This window comes from Mesoplodon densirostris, chromosome 4 (genome assembly GCF_025265405.1).
Source record: "Mesoplodon densirostris isolate mMesDen1 chromosome 4, mMesDen1 primary haplotype, whole genome shotgun sequence".
Lineage (NCBI taxonomy): Eukaryota > Metazoa > Chordata > Mammalia > Artiodactyla > Ziphiidae > Mesoplodon > Mesoplodon densirostris.
Window position 1 is genome coordinate 180,472,645 of NC_082664.1, and position 18,809 is coordinate 180,491,453.

Consider the following 18,809-nt stretch of genomic DNA (forward strand, 5'->3'; position numbering starts at 1 on the left):
CAAAATCCAGCCTCATCCACCAGAATACAGGCACTAGTCCCTTCCACCAGGAGGCCTATGCAACCCACTGAACCAACCTTATCCATTGGGGGCAGACACCAAAAACAACAGGAACTACGAACCTGAAGCCTGCAAAAAGGAGACCCCAAACACAGTAAGTTAAGCAAATGAGAAGGCAGAGAAATACACAACAGATGAAGGAGCAAGATAAAAACCCACCATATCAAACAAATGAAGAGGAAATAGGCAGTCTCCCTGAAAAAGAATTCAGAATAATAATAGTAAAGATGGTCCAAAATCTTGGAAATAGAATGAAGAAAATACAAGAAACATTTAACAGGGACCTAGAAGAACTAAAGAGCAAACAAATGATGATGAACAACACAATAAATGAAATTAAAAATTCTCTAGAAGGAATCAATAGCAGAATAACTGAGGCAGAAGAATGGGTAAGTGACTTGGAAGATAAAATAGTGGAAATAACTACTGCAGAGCAGAATAAAGAAAAAGAATGAATAGAATTGAGGACAGTTTCAGAGACCTCTGGGACAGCATTAAATGTACCACCATTTGAATTATAGGGGTCCCAGAAGAGGAAGAGAAAAAAAAAAGGGACTGAGAAAATATTTGAGGAGATTATAGTTGAAAACTTCCCTAATATGGGAAAGGAAATAGTCAATCAAGTCCATGAAGTGCAGAGAGTACCATACAGAATAAATGCAAGGAGAAACACACTGAGACACATATTAATCAAACTATCAAAAATACAAAGTAAAAATATTAAAAGAAGCAAGGGAAAAGCAACAAATAATATATAAGGGAATCCCCAAAAGGTTAACAGCTGATCTTTCAGCAGAAACTCTGCAAGCCAGAAGGGAGTCGCAGGACATATTTAAAGTGATGAAAGGGAAAAGCCTGCAGCCAAGATTACTCTACCAGCAAGGATCTCATTTAGATTCGACGGAGAAATTAAAACCTTTACAGACAAGCAAAAGCTAACAAAATTCAGCACCACCAAACCAACTTTACAACAAAGGCTAAAGGAACTTCTCTAGGCAGGAAACACAAGAGAAGGAAAAGACCTACAATAGCAAACAAAAAACAATTAAGAAAATGGTAATAGGAACATACATATCGATAATTACCTTATATGTAAATGGATTAAATGCTCCAACCAAAAGACACAGACTGGCTGAATGGATACAAAAACAAGACCCATATATATGCTGTCTACAAAAGACCCACTTCAGACCTAGGGACACATACAGACTGAAAGTGAGGGGATGGAAAAGGATATTCCATGCAAATGGAAATCAAAAGAAAGCTGGAGTAGCAATTCTCCTATCACACAAAATAGACTTTAAAATAAAGATATTACAAGAGACAAAGAAGGACACTACATAATGATCAAGGGATCAATCCAAGAAGAAGATATAACAATTATAAATACTTATGCACCCAACATAGGAGCACCTCAATACATAAGGCAAATGCTAACAGCCATAAAAGGGGAAATCGACAGTAACACAATCATAGTAGGGGACTTTAACACCCCACTTTCACCAATGAACAGATCATCCAAAATGAAAATAAATAAACAGAAACTTTAAATGATACATTAAACTGGATGGACTTAATTGATATTTATAGGACATTCCATCCAAAAACAACAGAATACACTTTCTTCTCAAGTGCTCATGGAACATTTTCCAGGATACATCATATCTTGGGTCACAAATCAAGCCTTGGTAAACTTAAGAAAATTGAAATCATACTAAGTAGCTTTTCCAACCACAATGCTATGAGACTAGATATCAATTAAAGGAAAATATCTGTGAAAAATACAAACACATGGAGGCTAAACAGTACGCTACTAAATAACCAAGAGATCACTGAGGAAATCAAAAAATACCTAGAAACAAATGACAATGAAAACACGACCAACCAAAACCTATGGGATGCAGCAAAAGCAGTTATAAGAGGGAAGTTTATACCAATACAATCCTACCTCAAGAAACAAGAAATATCTCAAACAACCTAACCTTACACCTAAAGCAACTAGAGAAAGAAGAACAAACAAAAGCCAAAGTTTGCAGAAGGAAAGAAACCATAAAGATGAGATCAGAAATAAATGAAAAAAAAATGAAGGAAACAATAGCTAAGATCAACAAAACTGAAAGCTGGTTCTTTGAGAAGATAAACAAAATTGATAAACCACTATCGAGACTCATCAAGAAAAAAGGGAGAAGACTCAAATCAATAGAATTAGAAATGAAAAAGGAGAAGTAACAACTGACACTGCAGAAATACTAAGGATCCTGAGAGATTACTACAGGCAACTTTATGCCAATAAAACGGACAACGTGGAAGAAATGGACAAATTCTTAGAAAAGCACAACCTCCTGAGACTGAACTAGGAAGAAATAGAAAATATAAACAGACCAATCACAATCACTGAAATTGAAACTGTGATTAAAAATCTTCCAACAAACAAAAGCCCAGGACCAGATGGCTTCACAGGCGAACTCTATCAAACATTTAGAGAAGAATTAACACCTGTCCTTCTCAAACTCTTCCAAAATACAGCAGAGGGAGGAACACTCCCAAACTCATTCTGTGAGGCCACCATCACCCTGATACCAAAACCAGACAAAGATGTCACAAGAAATGAAAACTAAAGACCAATATCACTGATGAACATAGTTGCAAAAATCCTCAACAAACTACTAGCAAACAGAATCCAACAGCACATTAAAAGAATCATACACCATGATCAAGTGGGGTTTATCCCAGGAATGCAAGGATTCTTCAGTATATGCAAATCAATTAATGTGATACGCCATATTGACAAGTTGAAGGTGAAAAACCATTTGATCATCTCAATAGATGCAGAAAAAGCTTTCGACAAAATTCAACACCAATTTATGATAAAAACTCTCCAGAAAGTAGGCACAGAGAGAGCTTACCTCAACATAATAGAGGCCATATATGACAAACCCACAGCCTGCATCATTCTTAATGGTGAAAAACTGAAACTATTTCCACTAAGATCAGGAACGAGACAAGGTTGCCCACTCTCAACACTATTATTCAACATAGTTTTGGAAGTTTTAGCCACAGCAATCATAGAAGAAAAAGAAATAAAAGGAATTCAAATCGGCAAGGAAGACGGAAAACTGTCAGTGTTTGCAGATGACATGATATTATACATAGAGAATCCTAAGGATGCTACCAGGAAACTACTAGAGCTAATCAATGAATTTGATAAAGTAGCAGGATACAAGATTAATGCACAGAAATCTCTTGCATTCCTATACACTAATGATAAAAAATCTGAAAGAGAAATTAAGGAAACACTCCTATTTACCATTGCAACAAAAAGAATAAAATACCTAGGAATAAATCTACCTAAGGAGACAAAAACCTGTATGCAGAAAACTATAAGACACTGATGAAAGAAATTAAAGATGATACAAACAGATGGAGAGATATACCATGTTATTGGATTAGAAGAATCAACATTGTGAAAATGACTATACTACCTTAGCAATCTACTGATTCAATGCAATCCCTCTCAAACTACCAATGGCATTTTTCACAGAGCCAGAACAAAAAAATTCACAATTTGTATGGAAACACAAAAGACCCCGAATAGCCAAAGCAGTCTTGAGAAAGAAAAATGGAGCTGGAGGAATCAGGCTCCCTGACTTCAGACTATACTACAAAGCTACAGTAATCAAGACAATATGGTACTTGCACCAAAACAGAAATATAGATCAATGGAACAGGATAGAAAGCCCAGAGATAAATCCACACACGTATGGTCACCTTATCTTCGATAAAGGAAGCAAGAATATATACAATGGAGGAAAGACAGTCTCTTCAATAAGTGGTGCTGGGAAAACTGGACAGCTACATGTAAAAGAATGAAATTAACACCATACACAAAAATAAACTCCAAATGGATGAAAGACCTAAATGTAAGGCCGGACATTATAAAACTCTTAGAGGAAAACATAGGCAGAATACTCTATGACGTCAATCACAGCAAGATCCTTTGTGACCCACCTCCTACAGAAAGGGAAATAAAAACAAAAGTAAACAAATGGGACCGAATGAAACTTAAAAGCTTTTGCACAGCAAAGGAAACCATAAACAAGACGAAAAGACAACCCTCAGAATGGGAGAAGATATTTGCAAACGAAGCAACTGACAGAGGATTAATCTCCAAAATACACAGGCAGCTCACGCAGGCCAATATCAAAAAAACTAACAACCCAATCCAAAAATGGGCAGAAGACCTAAATAGACATTTCTCCAAAGGAGATATACAGATTGCCAACAAACACATGAAACAATGCTCAACATCATTAATCATTAGAGAAATGCAAATCAAAACTACATTGAAGTATCACGTCCCACCAGTCAGAATGGCCATCATCAAAAAATCTACAAACAATAAATGGTGGAGAGGGTGTCCAACCCTCTTGCACTGTTAGTGGGAATATAAAGTGATACAGCCACTATGGTGAACAGTATGGAGGTTCCTTAGGAAAGTAAAAATAGAACTCTACCATACGATGCTGCAATCCCACTCCTGGGCATATACCTTGAGAAAACCGTAATTCAAAAAGAGTCATGTGGGCCTCCCTGGTGGCGCAAGTGGTTGAGAGTCCGCCTGCCGATGCAGGGGATACGGGTTCTTGCCCCGGTCTGGGAGGATCCCATGTGCCGCGGAGCGGCTGGGCCCGTGAGCCATGGCCGCTGGGCCTGCGCGTCCGGAGCCTGTGCTCCGCAACGGGGGAGGCCGCAACGGTGAGAGGCCCGCGTACCGCAAAAAAAAAAAAAAAAGAGTCATGTACCACAGTGTTCATTGCAGCTCTATCTACAATAGCCAGGACATGGAAGCAACCTAAGCATCCATCAACAGATGAATGGATAAAGAAGATATGGCACATATATATACAATGGAATATTACTCAGCCATAAAAAGAAGCGAAATTGAATTTTTTGTAATGTGGTGGATAGACCTAGAGACTGTCATACAGAGTGAAGTAAGTCAGGTAGAGAAAAACAAATACTGTATGCTAACACGTATATAGGGAATCTTAAAAAAAAGAAGAAAATGGTTCTGGAGAACCTAGGGGCAGGATAGGAATAAAGACATAGACGTAGAGAATGGACTTGAAGACACGGGGAGGGGAAAGGGTAAGCTGGGACGAAGTGAGAGAGTGGCATGGACATATATACACTACCAAATGTAAAATAGATAGCTAGTGGGAAGCAGCCACATGGCACAGGGAGATCAGCTCGGTGCTTTGTGATCACCTAGAGGGGTGGGATAGGGAGCATGGGAGGGAGAGGCAAGAGGGAGGAGATATGGTGATATATGTATACATATAGCTGATACACTTTGTTATAAAGCAGAAACTAACACACCATTGTAAAGCAATTATACTCCAATAAAGATGTTAAAAAAAAATAAAGAAGAAAGTAACAATGAACATGGAAATGCGAGAAGAGGATTTTTTTTAAAAAAAGCAGAGGGAATACATCAAGTTTAAGGAGCATATGCAGCTTTATGTAGGAAGGCATGTTTATCAGATGGGAAGAAATTGTCCGAAGAGGGAACCTGGGATTGACAGGTGGCTTCCTATCATACCTCCTACATCTGAGCTTCCTTTACCTTCTCTTTGGTGCTAGGGATGAACCTGATGGCTTGCTTACCTATGAATGTCACTGTTTAGAAGTGAAATTGGGTATGAAAACAAAGTCCATTTATCCAATAAGATATAAAGTAGTATGTCTGTTTTATAGCTAGCATATAAACAAAATACGAACTGTCGTTTAATGACATAGGTGTGAGGAAACACACATTGGACTAAAATGTTAAAGATATTTGTTCCACATGTGCAATAACTACTAAATAAGGAGAAAGCTCCAAGGATTCTACAATCCTTCTTACATATCAAGTTGTATTTTTCTTGCTTAAGAGGCATTAACATTTGTCATCTTGCTACAAGATCTCAGTTACGTGGGATGAGTCAATAATTTCATGAATAGTTCACATTCTCAGAATTTTTAATTTCCTTTTTAAAATAGCAAAATTTCCAAGATGTATAGTTCACAGTTCTATGTGTTAGTAAACAAAACTTACTGAATTTAGGGTCACCTTTGTTATAGAGGCAGATGTTTGGGAACATTAAGTTGACTATTAAACACTATAAACAACCATAAAAAATTACATATTTTATTCAATGTAGTACATTTTATTTTTTTTAAATTTAAGCACAGTAAACTGTATTAGATTTATCTAGCAAGTAAATATAGATTCCTTGCCATTAAACTTGCATATTTTCCATGCAATCATTCTTGTCCTAAGTTCTTCTTTTAATATTACATTTTTATAAGGATTTCTTTCCTAGTATTATGGACTTAAGTACATAAAAGCCTGCCTATGAAATATGTGTAAGTAAAAGATGAATTCCTGATAATTTCCTCAGATCATCCTAACTGTTCCTCTCTGAACAAAAAATATTCTTTTAAATTTCTGTTAATAAAAATCTAATTCCTACAGATGCAGTATAATATGCTCATCCATTATTCATGTCCTGTCAGTCTCTGATTAGGGGTTAGCAACCTGGGAACACAGAAGAATTTAGTTAATGATAAAGTGGGTTATTTTCCAAATGCCACATCAAACTTCAAAATATATGTCGTTCATGAAATAGTCTGTACACATCTGTACTTATATTAAAATTCGTCCTTTTTTCCCCCAAGTAGGTAGGAGTAAATTTAAATAAATGGTTCATTTTGTGTTCCGATGAACAAAGTAAAATTGCATGTATCTATAAATGTCCTTAAAAATACTTAGCTGCCTAGGTTTCTTAAAGAACTTTAAAATTGGTGAACCAGAGAAATGAATTACTTGTAGGACTGTAACCCAGGTTGAGAGGTTATGTATCTCTGTCGCTTCTTCTTCTACACACAGACACACAGGAGATCACGTAAATGCGTTTCCAAGATTTTTGCTTGCATTGCTTGTCCCTGGTAAGGATACCATTGCTCTCACTTCTACTGTTATTTATACACTTAAACTTTCATTTCATCCCTATATCTTTTGCTTGAATATTTCCGAGGAAGCCCTCAACCTTCTCCAGAAAGGTACCTACATTTCACCCTCCATGACTTATCTCAAATTCATTGTTTTTAAATAAAATTGCAGAGGATCCTGGAATTCACTTGGAAACGAGTGTTTCTTCCTGGATTGGATTAAAAACAGAGAACCTGAACTTGTGCAGCCATTTTTACCTTACACAGAGATGCGCCGAAAAATATTTGACAGCTGATCAGGGAGGTCGCCCACCACAGCCTTGCTGAGACAGCCTGTAACTCAGTTGTTGGGTCTGGAGGGAATTTGGGGGCAGCTGATATGACCAGAACTGCGGGGGAGGCTTGGAGTGGTAACTCTCTATGAACCGATAAGGAATTGCCTCAATATTGCAGCAGCTAGTAGGGCTGGGCCCGTGGATACTGGCTCTGTGGCCCCATGTCACATCCTCTCCAGGCTACTTTATCCAGACCGTGATGGGAGGAAAGTGATACCGAACACTGATGATCACAGTAAAAGTCATCCTTATTACTTACATGGCTTGAGTTTTTAAGAAAGAAAAAATTGGTGAAAAATCCCTGTGCCTTCTTGGCTGTGCAGTGCTAACCCCGCAGCACCAAAATCATGACTGTGGGAGATTAAAGGTCTGTTGGAACCTCTCATGTTCCTTTCAGGTTCCTGGCGTTTCACCGTTTCATGAGAGCAGTGACATCTAGTGCCGTCCCCTCCCCCCCAGGACAAGTGACTCTGAACTAAGTGTGTTTATTTCAGAAGTAGCCTAGGTGCAACTAGAGATGATCATACCAAGTGAAGTAAATCAGAAAGAGAAACACCATATGATATCACTTATATGTGGAATCTGACATATGACACAAATGAGCCTATCTGTGAAACAAACAGAATCACAGGCATAGAGAACAGACTGGTGGTTGCCAAGGGGGAGGGGGCTGGGGGAGGGATGGAGTGGGAGTTTGGGGTTAGTCGATGTAAACTGTTATATATAGAATGGATAAACAACAAGGTCCTACTGTGTAGCACAGGGCACTACATCCAATCTCCTGGGATAAACTATAATGGAAAAGTATATAAAAAAGAATGTATATATATGTATAACTGAGTCACTTTGCTGTACAGCAGAAATTAACACAACATTGTAAATCAACTATACTTCCATTAAAAGAAAAACCTAGGAGATACCTTATGAGACAGCTGTATGAATAAAAAGTTTATAACTGAAAAAAACCAGAAATCAGATAGAGCTGGATTGAATCATGTTTCTAACACTGAGATTAGAACTTCTCTTATCTTTAATTTCCTGATTATAAAAGAGAGATATTATTGCGTAACTCACCAGGTAGTTACAAAGATTAAATCAGACAATGTATGTCAGCTGTTTAAAGTGGTTGGTTTATAATAGTCTTAAAAAAAAAGTTGCCCCTGGGGAAAAAAAAAAGTAGCTTACACGCTTGACTTCATCTGGGGCCTGACTTTCACCATTTTTGAAACCCATCCCATTAATCTAAGTCAGGGGCCTCGTCTGTTCCAGATTTTCATGACCACTGGGGCAGGTTGGCCTGGGAGGCCAGACATTTTCTTGTATTCTGGCCCCGTGCCACACAGTACTCAGCTCAGAGGCTCCCTGGGAATAACGCACTTCTGGGACCAATCTGAGGATTTGCAAAGCATTTCAAGTGAGCCCAAAACTACTTTTAATAAAAAGGGGGTAGAGGCTTAAGACCAGCCTTTTCTCCTAATGCATTTTGACAAAAACGGTTGTTTTGAATTAGATGGGAGTGGAAAGCTCTTAAGGAATAAAAATGAAAACTCACCAAAGGCTTTTATGTTTATACGTGTTCTGAAGTTTTCTGCTCATTATCAGATTGGTTTTTTATGCCTAGGACTTCATGAATATGTATTTTATTTGTACTTTTTGGTGAGCACAGTACAGAGGAATTGAGTGAGTTTGAGAGAAAAGAATGTGGTTTTTTTTTAACATCTTTATTGGAATATAATTGCTTTACATTGTTGTGTTAGTTTCTGCTGTATAAAAAGTGAATCAGCTATACATATACATATATCCCCATATCCCCTCCCTCTTGCGTCTCCCTCCCACCCTCCCTATCCCACCCCTCTAGGGGGTCACAAAGCACCAAGCTGATCTCCCTGTGCTATGCGGCTGCTTCCCACTAGCTGTCTATTTTACGTTTGGTAGTGTATAGATGTCCACTCCACTCTCTCACTTCGTCCAAACTTCCCCTTCCCCCTCCCCATGTCAAGTCCATTCTCTACGTCTCAGTCTTTATTCCTGTCCTGCCCCTAGGTTCTTGAGAACCCTTTTTTTTTTTTTTTTTAGATTCCATATATATGTGTTAGCATACGGTATTTGTTTTCTCTTTCTGACTTACTTCACTCTGTATGACAGACTCTGGGTCCATCCACCTCACTACAAATAACTCAATTTTGTTTCTCTTTATGGCTGAGTAATATTCCATTGTATATATGTGCCACATCTTCCTTATCCGTTCATCTGTCGATGGACACTTAGGTTGGTTCCCTGTCCTGGCTATATTGTACATAGAGCTGCAGTGAACATTGTTGTACATGACTCTTTTTGAATTGTGGTTTTCTCAGGGTTTATTGAAAGAGAAGAATCTTTTTAGAAAGGTTTGCTACAAATCCTGCCCACCCCACACTCCTGAACACTCCTCCCCCCACATCACCCACCTCTGAGGCCTTATAGATGTTTAAGAATGGCTGTAAACCTCTGTTTCTGTTTCTGGTTTTAGTCTAATGTGGGTGGCAAGGAGGTCTTTTTATTGTTTCTTATTTAGAGCAGTTCCTGCTGGGCTGTACACAGTTGAGCTTGCGCTAATGTGGACCTTTGAAATACCCACTTGCTCTCATTCTAGAGTTCTCTTTTTTAATTTTCATTTAAAATAAGTCTTGGGGGTGGCCCTCTCTCTTGTAGAGTCTGTCAGAAGAGCTTTTTCATAGGTCTCATCAGTCCCTTCAGTTTTAAGCAAAAGTGAAAAATACATAGTTATTTCATCACTAGTGGGCATGTCTTAGGATGACAACTCTTTGAGCCATTATTGGCAGCTGACTTGGTTAGTGATGTCAGATACTGAGTGCTAGGATGCCTCTATCTCATCTACATTCAGTTGTTGTAGACACACACACACACACACACACACACACACACACACACACACACACACACATATATATATATATATATTTTTTTTTTGAAAACTTGTACAGAATAGCATAAGCGCTCATCTTGTGTTAGTTTGGGTTGGGGGAAGCAGGCTGAAGCGCCATCTGCTGGTTCCTTCCCTTTTTTCACAAACCCCTTCTTGTAGTTTAAGAAAAAAAAATCCATTATTTGAAATTCAGCCCTTCCTCTCCAAATTCCAACACAGATTTCTCATGAAAAGTTTCCTAAAAGCTAGCAAAAATCCATATATTGGTTTTTAGATTTCGGCCTGGATTATGGGGCCAGTGAGAACATAACCCAGTGAGGATGGAGGTACATTTCTTTAACCAGCTCACTTATTTGGACCAAGTTCTCCAATTCCTAGAGATAACCAAGAGATCCTTCCTGGGCTGTAAATAGATCCTTGATCTTCATTCACGTCTTCATATAGTCATTGAACAAATATTTACTTAGCATGTGCTATGAGCCAGCCACATGGGATGCATCAGTGGACAAATATGTCTTGTTATCCTGTATCCATCCCAGGAAATTCCTTGCCCACATGGGTTTACATTTTAATGGGAGATACAGCAATAAACCATAAACCTAATAAGTCCATTGTTTAATATGGTGGAAGCTTGGAAATGTTGTAGAAAAAAATGGCAATCAAAATAAGGGAGATGGATGAGCAGATGGAAGCTGGGATGGTCCTGGTTGAGAGAGTATAGCTTGAGCAGAGGTAGACATGAGAAAGAAGTCATGTACATATCCAGGCAGAGGGAACAGCCACTACAAAGGCCTAAGGAGAAAGTTTGCCTGGTGGGTCCAGAAACACCTAGAAGACCATGTGTCTGGGGCAGAGAGAGTGAGGGAGACAGGGGGTAGGAGATGAGGTGCGCATATGCTAAAACATCTCTTGTTACCCTCTCTCCACCCCAGGAAATGCCTGCCCCTAAATCACCTTTAATGGACTTTCCTTGCTTGACATGGCTGAGCGTATTCTAGTTGTCAGTAGGAATTTCACATTAGTATGAAGAGCCCCTTGTATCTTTAGTATCATTCTGTGTCATGATTGATGTGCCTTTTATCCCCTGGGTTACATTTTCTGGGACCTTCTAAAGGTTTGGGGGAGAGCTGAATTGTAAGGGACTGTCCCCTCTGGGGCTGGGATGGCAACAAGCCTGGCATTAGCAATCTAATAGAAATACGTCTTGTTTGACTAACCTGTAACAAATGTAAATTCTTTGTTAGAGCTTCCCTTACTAAACCTTGAAGCTGTTTTTGCCATGAATGGGATGGCAATCTATCATTTTGGCTAATCAGTTCAACTAAATGACCTATTGAGTAAGTCAAATAGACAAAGAGATTTGTTTTCCTGCTATATTGATCCTCATTGAGTCTCATGCAATTTGATTAATTTGAACTCGTAAAAGTATAGATTCCAAGGGACATGAGCTATCCTCTGTTGTAACTTTTTTATTCCATAGCTCAGAGAGTTTTTTCTGATGTATAGCACAACCATTCAATCAGCTCTGTGTGTGTGTGTGTGTGTGTGTGTGTGTGTGTGTGTGTGTGAAATTTATCTCTTACTGTAAATTCTACCTCCAGAATTCAGGATGGTATTTTTCCACTCGTGTTCTTACAAGAAGACAAGTGAGTTTCAGAGATCTGTTGTTTATAACTTGTTCCTTCTTTGCCTCAAATATAAAATGACTCAACAGTCACTGCTCTTTGGCGGGGGGGGGGGGGGCGGGGGGAGGATGCAGGGGGGTCGGGAATAATTGATTTGAGCTGGTGATGAAAAACAGAATCAGATGACCTGAGCATTGAGTTTCCTGGTACAGTTGGCAAAGACATTTGACCTTCTCAGAAAGGTCAGGCTCTAAGGACTGGATATTGTCAACTTTTCAATATTAGTTACTAGAAAATGCACTGCCTGACCCCGCTGCCATGTTCCTCTTGATGTATCTGGCCCTGAAACAAATTGTCAAAGACAGAAGTGAACCAGCTCAGAAGACATATCAGAAATTCTGTGTGGCTCTGTGTATCACATCTAGATTAAATAGCCAGTTGGGGCATCCTTTGGAATATAAAACTTTGGGGGAAATTCAGGTATTATATCCTAATCATCTTTCACATTTGCATTCCCCTAAAGTTCAATAGCTTCTCTTATTCACCTTATCTCTGAGCAATTTTACTTTCCATCTTAGCTTCTCTTGTTAGGTATCTCCTTACTGGATCTCATTATCTACGTTTATTTCTCTAGTCTAGAGGATCCTGAAGGGCGAAGTTTGAATTTTTCCCTTTTATAGGAAAATACAGTCTCGCTTGTGATACAGAGAAATTAACCTGGATGGGGCACAGGGCCACTCTGCCTGGCTGGCTGCTTTGCTCTAGTTAGAAAGGAAAGACTGAATCCCAGGCAACTGGCTGGTCCCTTGCAGAGGCTCCCAAGGTCTTCCTCCTTTTTCCTGTAGTCTTTAGAATTTTCAGAACTTGATACCTGTTTCTATTCCAGTGCAAGAATAAAGCTCATTCCATGGAGAAGTAACAGTAGTCTTGCCTGTGTCATGCAGCAATGTGGAAATGAAGAATTTACTGGTACTCATGCCCTACTGCTATCTGCTAATTCCTGGAACTATCGTTTTCTTCTCTTAGAATTCATTAGATATTTCACAAGTTTCCATTAAGGACACTTTTTGCTTGTGAGCACTTAAAAGCACTTTAAAAGACCTTTATAAATCCATTAAAAAGAAGTAAAAGGTTTGAAAAAGTTCTCTCTTTCTCCCCTGATATACTTTTCCTTTTCTTCACTGAAGCCAATACAGAATCTCGGACTGCATTTTGTATCTCATCTTTATCCAAAACGGCAATGTTTACCTTCTAAACGTAGCACAGACCCAATCGCCATTGAGATAGAGTTGCTCTTTATATCAGTTAGAAGTGTTCCAGCTAATAAGTGAAGACGGGATCCAGGAATCTGAGTTTCATCGTTCTTCAGTCCTGATGACTGACGGGCTGTAGGCCGGATACCAGTCGTTGCTACCTTTACAAAGAAAGGGGGGACCTGGCATGACATTCCTCCTGTTGGGAGTACACAGTACAAGTATAAAGAGTCCTCGCCCAAGTCAGATAGGAATCGGAACAAGCCTCTAGATCTCACTAGCCGTCTACACTGGAGCATGTAAGATGAAAATACAGGGATGCCAAATCCAGAATGTGTAAAATACTCCAGGACAAATGGCCAGTTTTCTTTATAACCAAATTGCAAGGGAGATGATGAAAAGGGATGGTAGGGAATCTGTAGGTGAAGGAAATGTCAGAGCCAGCAGCCATTGCACTGTCTCGACCTCATTTAGATCCTGATTTAAGCAAAAGGTTGAAAAACAAATGTTATGAGACAATAGGGGAAATGTGAACACAGACGGGACATTTGCTAATGTTAAAGAATCACTGTTAGCTTTTTAGTGTGCGACAGTGGTTGTTATTAGGTTCTTTTTAAGTAGCTCCAATCTTTTAGAGATCCATGCTGAAAGATTCATGAATGAATTGAAAACAAGTCGTACTGAAGTCAAAAAGGAAATGGAATACAAATTATGGGAAATTTGTCTCAGAATTATGCTTTCCATTGTTAACTCATTCCCTTTGGGTGTTCCGCATGTTATATGATTCATAAATCCCATCTAACCCAACTTGAGACGCTTGATTTTTTAAAAAATGTTATTGAAGTATAGTTGATTTACAGTGTTGTGTTTAATTTCTGCTGTATAGCAAAATGACTCAGTTATACATATATATATTCTTCTTCATATTCTTTTCCATTATGGTTTATCACAGGATATTGAATATAGTTCTGCACGCTATACAGTAGCACCTTGTTGGTGATCCATCCTGTAGGCACTAGTTTGCATCTGCTCATCCCACACTCCCAGGCCTTCCCTCACCCACCGCCCCACCCCCGCCCTTGGCAACCGCAAGTCTGGAGAAGGCTTGATGTTTTGCTGTCAACCACATGCATCTGTTACAAGCATACAGACAAGTTACAAGTTACAGACAAATGAAACCATTTAAATAGGATTCTAAGAATTACTAGTTTTGCTTCAAAATTCTTTTATTTTGATACTTTTTCCTTAATTTTCATGTATCTGGTCTTCAACTATGGATGATAGTTTAATCATTTACTCAACACTTCTATTTATGTAATACTGAATATTGATAATTGATATAAGTACTTACAACTCCTCACACCTCTGTAGATATCATACCCTTAAAGACGCCAGCCAGCAATAAGCATGCAGCCAGTATTTGTTAAATGAAGAAATGAAATTTTCTTTAGTACTATTTTAAACTCGTTGTGAAAGCCAAAGAATATTATACTTTTAATACACTCCTCTTGTTCAGTAATTACTGATTAACATAGTTTACAAGATTTTTAAGAGTAATCATTATAATTTAAAAGCACTTTTTAATACTTCTACAGAAAAAGCAATTAGAATGTTCCATATACCTTTTTTTACATTAAGAAACTTTTTAATAAACATTTTTTCTTTAATAAAAATGTTACATAATCACTAGTGAGAAAATCAAAAGTACCAAAGAAGTCTTTATTCTATTACCAGACACAACTGCTATTACCATTTTTATTTCTTTTTAGTCTTTGTAAAAACAAAGTTACACTCAAATTAAGAAACATTCCTGTCTTCAATTTTAGAGATAGAATCCCATCACATGAATGTTTTTCTTTGAAATTTCCTCTTGGTATTGTTTTTTCTTTAATTAAAACAGTAACTTCGAAGCTTTTTAGAAAAATGGGAACTCTTCTACCTGGTGAAATGTACACAAAAACAGACTGTAAGCACAGGCACTACTTTCTGGCAGCATATGACAACACCTTGAAAGAAGAGGGCTATTTTTAAATTTTTAAAATTTATTTATATTCATTTTTTGCCCTGGGAACAGTAGGCCTATTTTAATTTCTAGTAATAGGTTTAGCTTGTTAAGTCATCCTTTTAGATGGACCTAAAGATTAGTAATAGGAACAACTTATACCAAAATATAAAATAAAGAAATAAAATACTACCCCTTTGCAGTGCTTTCCTTCCCTAAACCACGCTCCATTAATGCCACTATTGAATTTTGTCCTCTTTGCATTGAGTAGCTATCAAAATCTGGAGCAAGCCATCATATGTCTTTTTTTATTTTTATTTTTTTAAAATTAATTAATTTATTTATTTTTGGCTGTGTTGGGTCTTCGTTTCTGTGCAAGGGCTTTCTCCAGTTGCGGCAAGTGGGGGCCACTCTTCATCGCGGTGCGCGGGCCTCTCTTGTTGCGGAGCACAGGCTCCAGACACGCAGGCTCAGTAGTTGTGGCGCATGGGCTTAGTTGCTCCGTGGCATGTGGGATCCTCCCAGACCAGGGCTCGAACCCGTGTCCCCTGCATTGGCAGGCAGATTCTCAACCACTGCGCCACCAGGGAAGCCCCCGTCATATGTCTTTTACTTGAAACACAGCAAAACTTTTGAGCTCAGTCCTGTTGGGCTTCACCACTGTGAAGACCCCCCTTCTTTGTGCCTTCCCTCTCTCTCTTCTTCTCTCTCCCAATTTCTCCTTTCAAAGGAAATTTATAAGTGCTTTCTAGTCTCAGAGCTCAACAGGCAAATAGGAAAAAGGCTTACACAGCTAGAGAAGTGAATTTTGAGCAGTGAGTTTTGTACAAAATTAAAGGCATTCCATTCCATGTGATAGTAGTGATTGACTCCTATGGTCCCTCATTTTGTGGCTGCTTTACACTTTCCAAGGGATTTCTTTGTCTAACCCATAAGGGATTGGAACAGACGTTAATCTTCTCATTTAATAAGACTTAGGCGGTGATGCAGTTTGGTTCAGGTTGAAGAGCTTGACTTTGACGGAGCCTAGATGAGAATGGGACCCCGTGACCCCCATCCTCCTGCGTCACACACTCGGAGGTTATGCTTGGGGACAGGAGGCCCATGTCCCACAACCATGACCAACCCAATGTTTCTTGGAGTTCAGTCTTCCAAGGTAATAAGTTTATGAAGGCTCCCATGGTCTACAGAACTGAACTGAAGTCAAGCCAAGTCTTGGGGCCACAGGGGCAGAAATAGGTTAAATGGCCTGACCCTCCCACTCTGCCTGGACTCATCTGCATCCTGATCCACACACTCACCTACACCCCAGCCCATCACCTTGCACTACCTTTGTCCAGATGAGCTGAGTGTGGGCACCAAAAACATCTGTGTGTTTCACTCATCTCCTTTAAAATCTTTGTTCTTTTCTGATGTCAGCCAAGCTTCTCTGCTCAAGGCCAAGGGTAGACGGTCATTTAGCATGGACGTTCTATTTCCTTCATTTTACATGTCCCGCTATTCCTCAGGCGCTGGCTTTGTAGGATAGACTTTTTTCTTAAATGCGATCCATTATATTCCTCCAGGTTGGGAAGAGTCAGTGGGACATTTTTTTAAGTTTTATTATTTTTTACACAATTTTAAAGGTTACTTTCCATTTACAGTTATTACAAAATATTGGCCGTCTTCCCTGTGTTGTACAGCACATCCTTGAGCCTGTGCTACACCCAATATTTTGTCCCTCCCACTCCCTCCGCACTGATAACCACTCATTTGTTCTCTCTATCTCTCACTCTGCGTCTTTATTGTTATATTCACTAGTTTGTTGTATTTTTAGATTCCACATATAAGTGATATCATACAGTATTTGTCTTTCTCTGTCTGATTTATTTCACTCAGCATAATACCTTCCAAGACCATCCATGTCTCTGCAAATGGCAAAATTTCATTCTTTTTTATGGATAAGTAATATTCCACTGTATATCTGTACCACATCTTTTTTTATCCATTCATCTGTCGATGGACACTTAGGTTGTTTCCATATCTTGGCAGTTGTAAATGATGGTGCTGTGAACGTTGAGGTGCATGTATCTTTTTGAATTAGTGTTTTTGTTTTTTTCTTTTTTGGATCTACCTGGGGGTGGAATTGCTGATCATATGGTAGTTTATTAAGTTTTTTGAGAAACCTCCATACTGTTCTCCATAGTGGCTGCACCAATATACATTCCCACCAACCGTGCACGAGGGCCCCCTTTCCTCCACACCCTCTCCAGCATTTATTGTTTCTAGATGTTTTGATGATGGCCATTCAGACAGGTGTGAGGTGGTACCTCATTGTGGTTTTGATTTGCATTTCAATGGGATCTTTTTAATGTTGGATGTTACACAATCCCTAGCAGGGTGAGATGCAGGTGGAGGGTAAAGAGAGTAGAAATATGGTAAGTAGCTTAAAAAAACACCTCCATTAAATCCATACTCAGTACAAGTGTTTTATATGTCATCTCAACATATTGCAGTAGTCTTTCACAATAAATATTCTATCCCCCATTTTACAGAACAGGAAATGAGGGTTCTGGGAAATGTGACCTGAGTAGGGACAGACTCGGGATTTGTGACACGGATCCTCCTTCAAGTAATATTCAAATATTTAACACATTTTCATAGCAGGGAGCAGGCTGGCAATGATGAGGGACGCTTTCCGATCTCCATTCATGGGCACTGGCTGTTTCAGCAGGAGTTGGACTCATTTTGTCAGCTTTCTAAGAGTTACCGAGAGATCTGAGATCTTTTCCCAAATTATTTTAGCCCTGTTTTAACACTCCTTATAGATCAGTCCTCTGCTTTCCACTTCTTAATTTGCTCTGACCCTTCCTAGCTGGTGAGTGGCAGAGGTGGGGTTTAAAACGTGATCTTCCTGTGTTCTTTGCTTGTATCATCTGCCAGCATTTCTTAAGATTCATGAATGTGTGTGGTCGGTCAAATGATCACTAGTAAATTAACTCCATAAACATTGATTGAGTGGCTCTTCTCTGTCTTGAATTTGGGTATTGTTTTATGGTTTACAAAGAGCTTTCACAGCTATAATCTCATTTAAATCTGACCCAGGAACACAGGGATGTCACAACCAACCCTCCTTCACATGCAGAACAGACTCCCCAGTAGGGTCAGGACACTCTTGTCTTCTAACTCCAAGTTTTATTATACTGTAAAGCTCCTGTGTTCCTGGGTTTCTTTCAGGTGATGCTACTGTCCAGCCTGAGAATAAGAAAAAAGAGGGAAGGGGGGGGGTGGTGGTGGTTACTTAGTAGCTGTGATTTTGAAACCAAGAGAATGGCCACTTCAGTGGCCATTTCTTCGCCCAGAGCTCTAAGGATGGCATTAATAGCCACGTTAAACACAACACTGTAATTCAACTATATTTCAAAAAAAATAAATTAAAAAAAATAGCCGCATTAGAGGTAGAAGAGGAAACCTTCCTTTTGAAAAGACTATGATGATAACACATTTCTTGAAGGTTTAGAAGAGTTTTATATTTCATGATATAATGGGGTCAGTAAGGCTTCACAGAGGTGATGCCGTCGGAACTGTGTCTCAGGGAGTCAGGATTTATCTGAAGCAAGAGGGGGGATAAGAGGC

The 18,809-nt window shown here is 39.0% G+C and overlaps 1 protein-coding gene across 4 annotated transcripts in view; it reads left to right on the top strand.

Annotated features, from left to right (window-relative positions):
- CACNB2 (calcium voltage-gated channel auxiliary subunit beta 2) overlaps positions 1-18,809 on the top strand; it is a 411,830-nt gene that overhangs the window by 75,547 nt on the left and 317,474 nt on the right. The window lies entirely within an intron of this gene.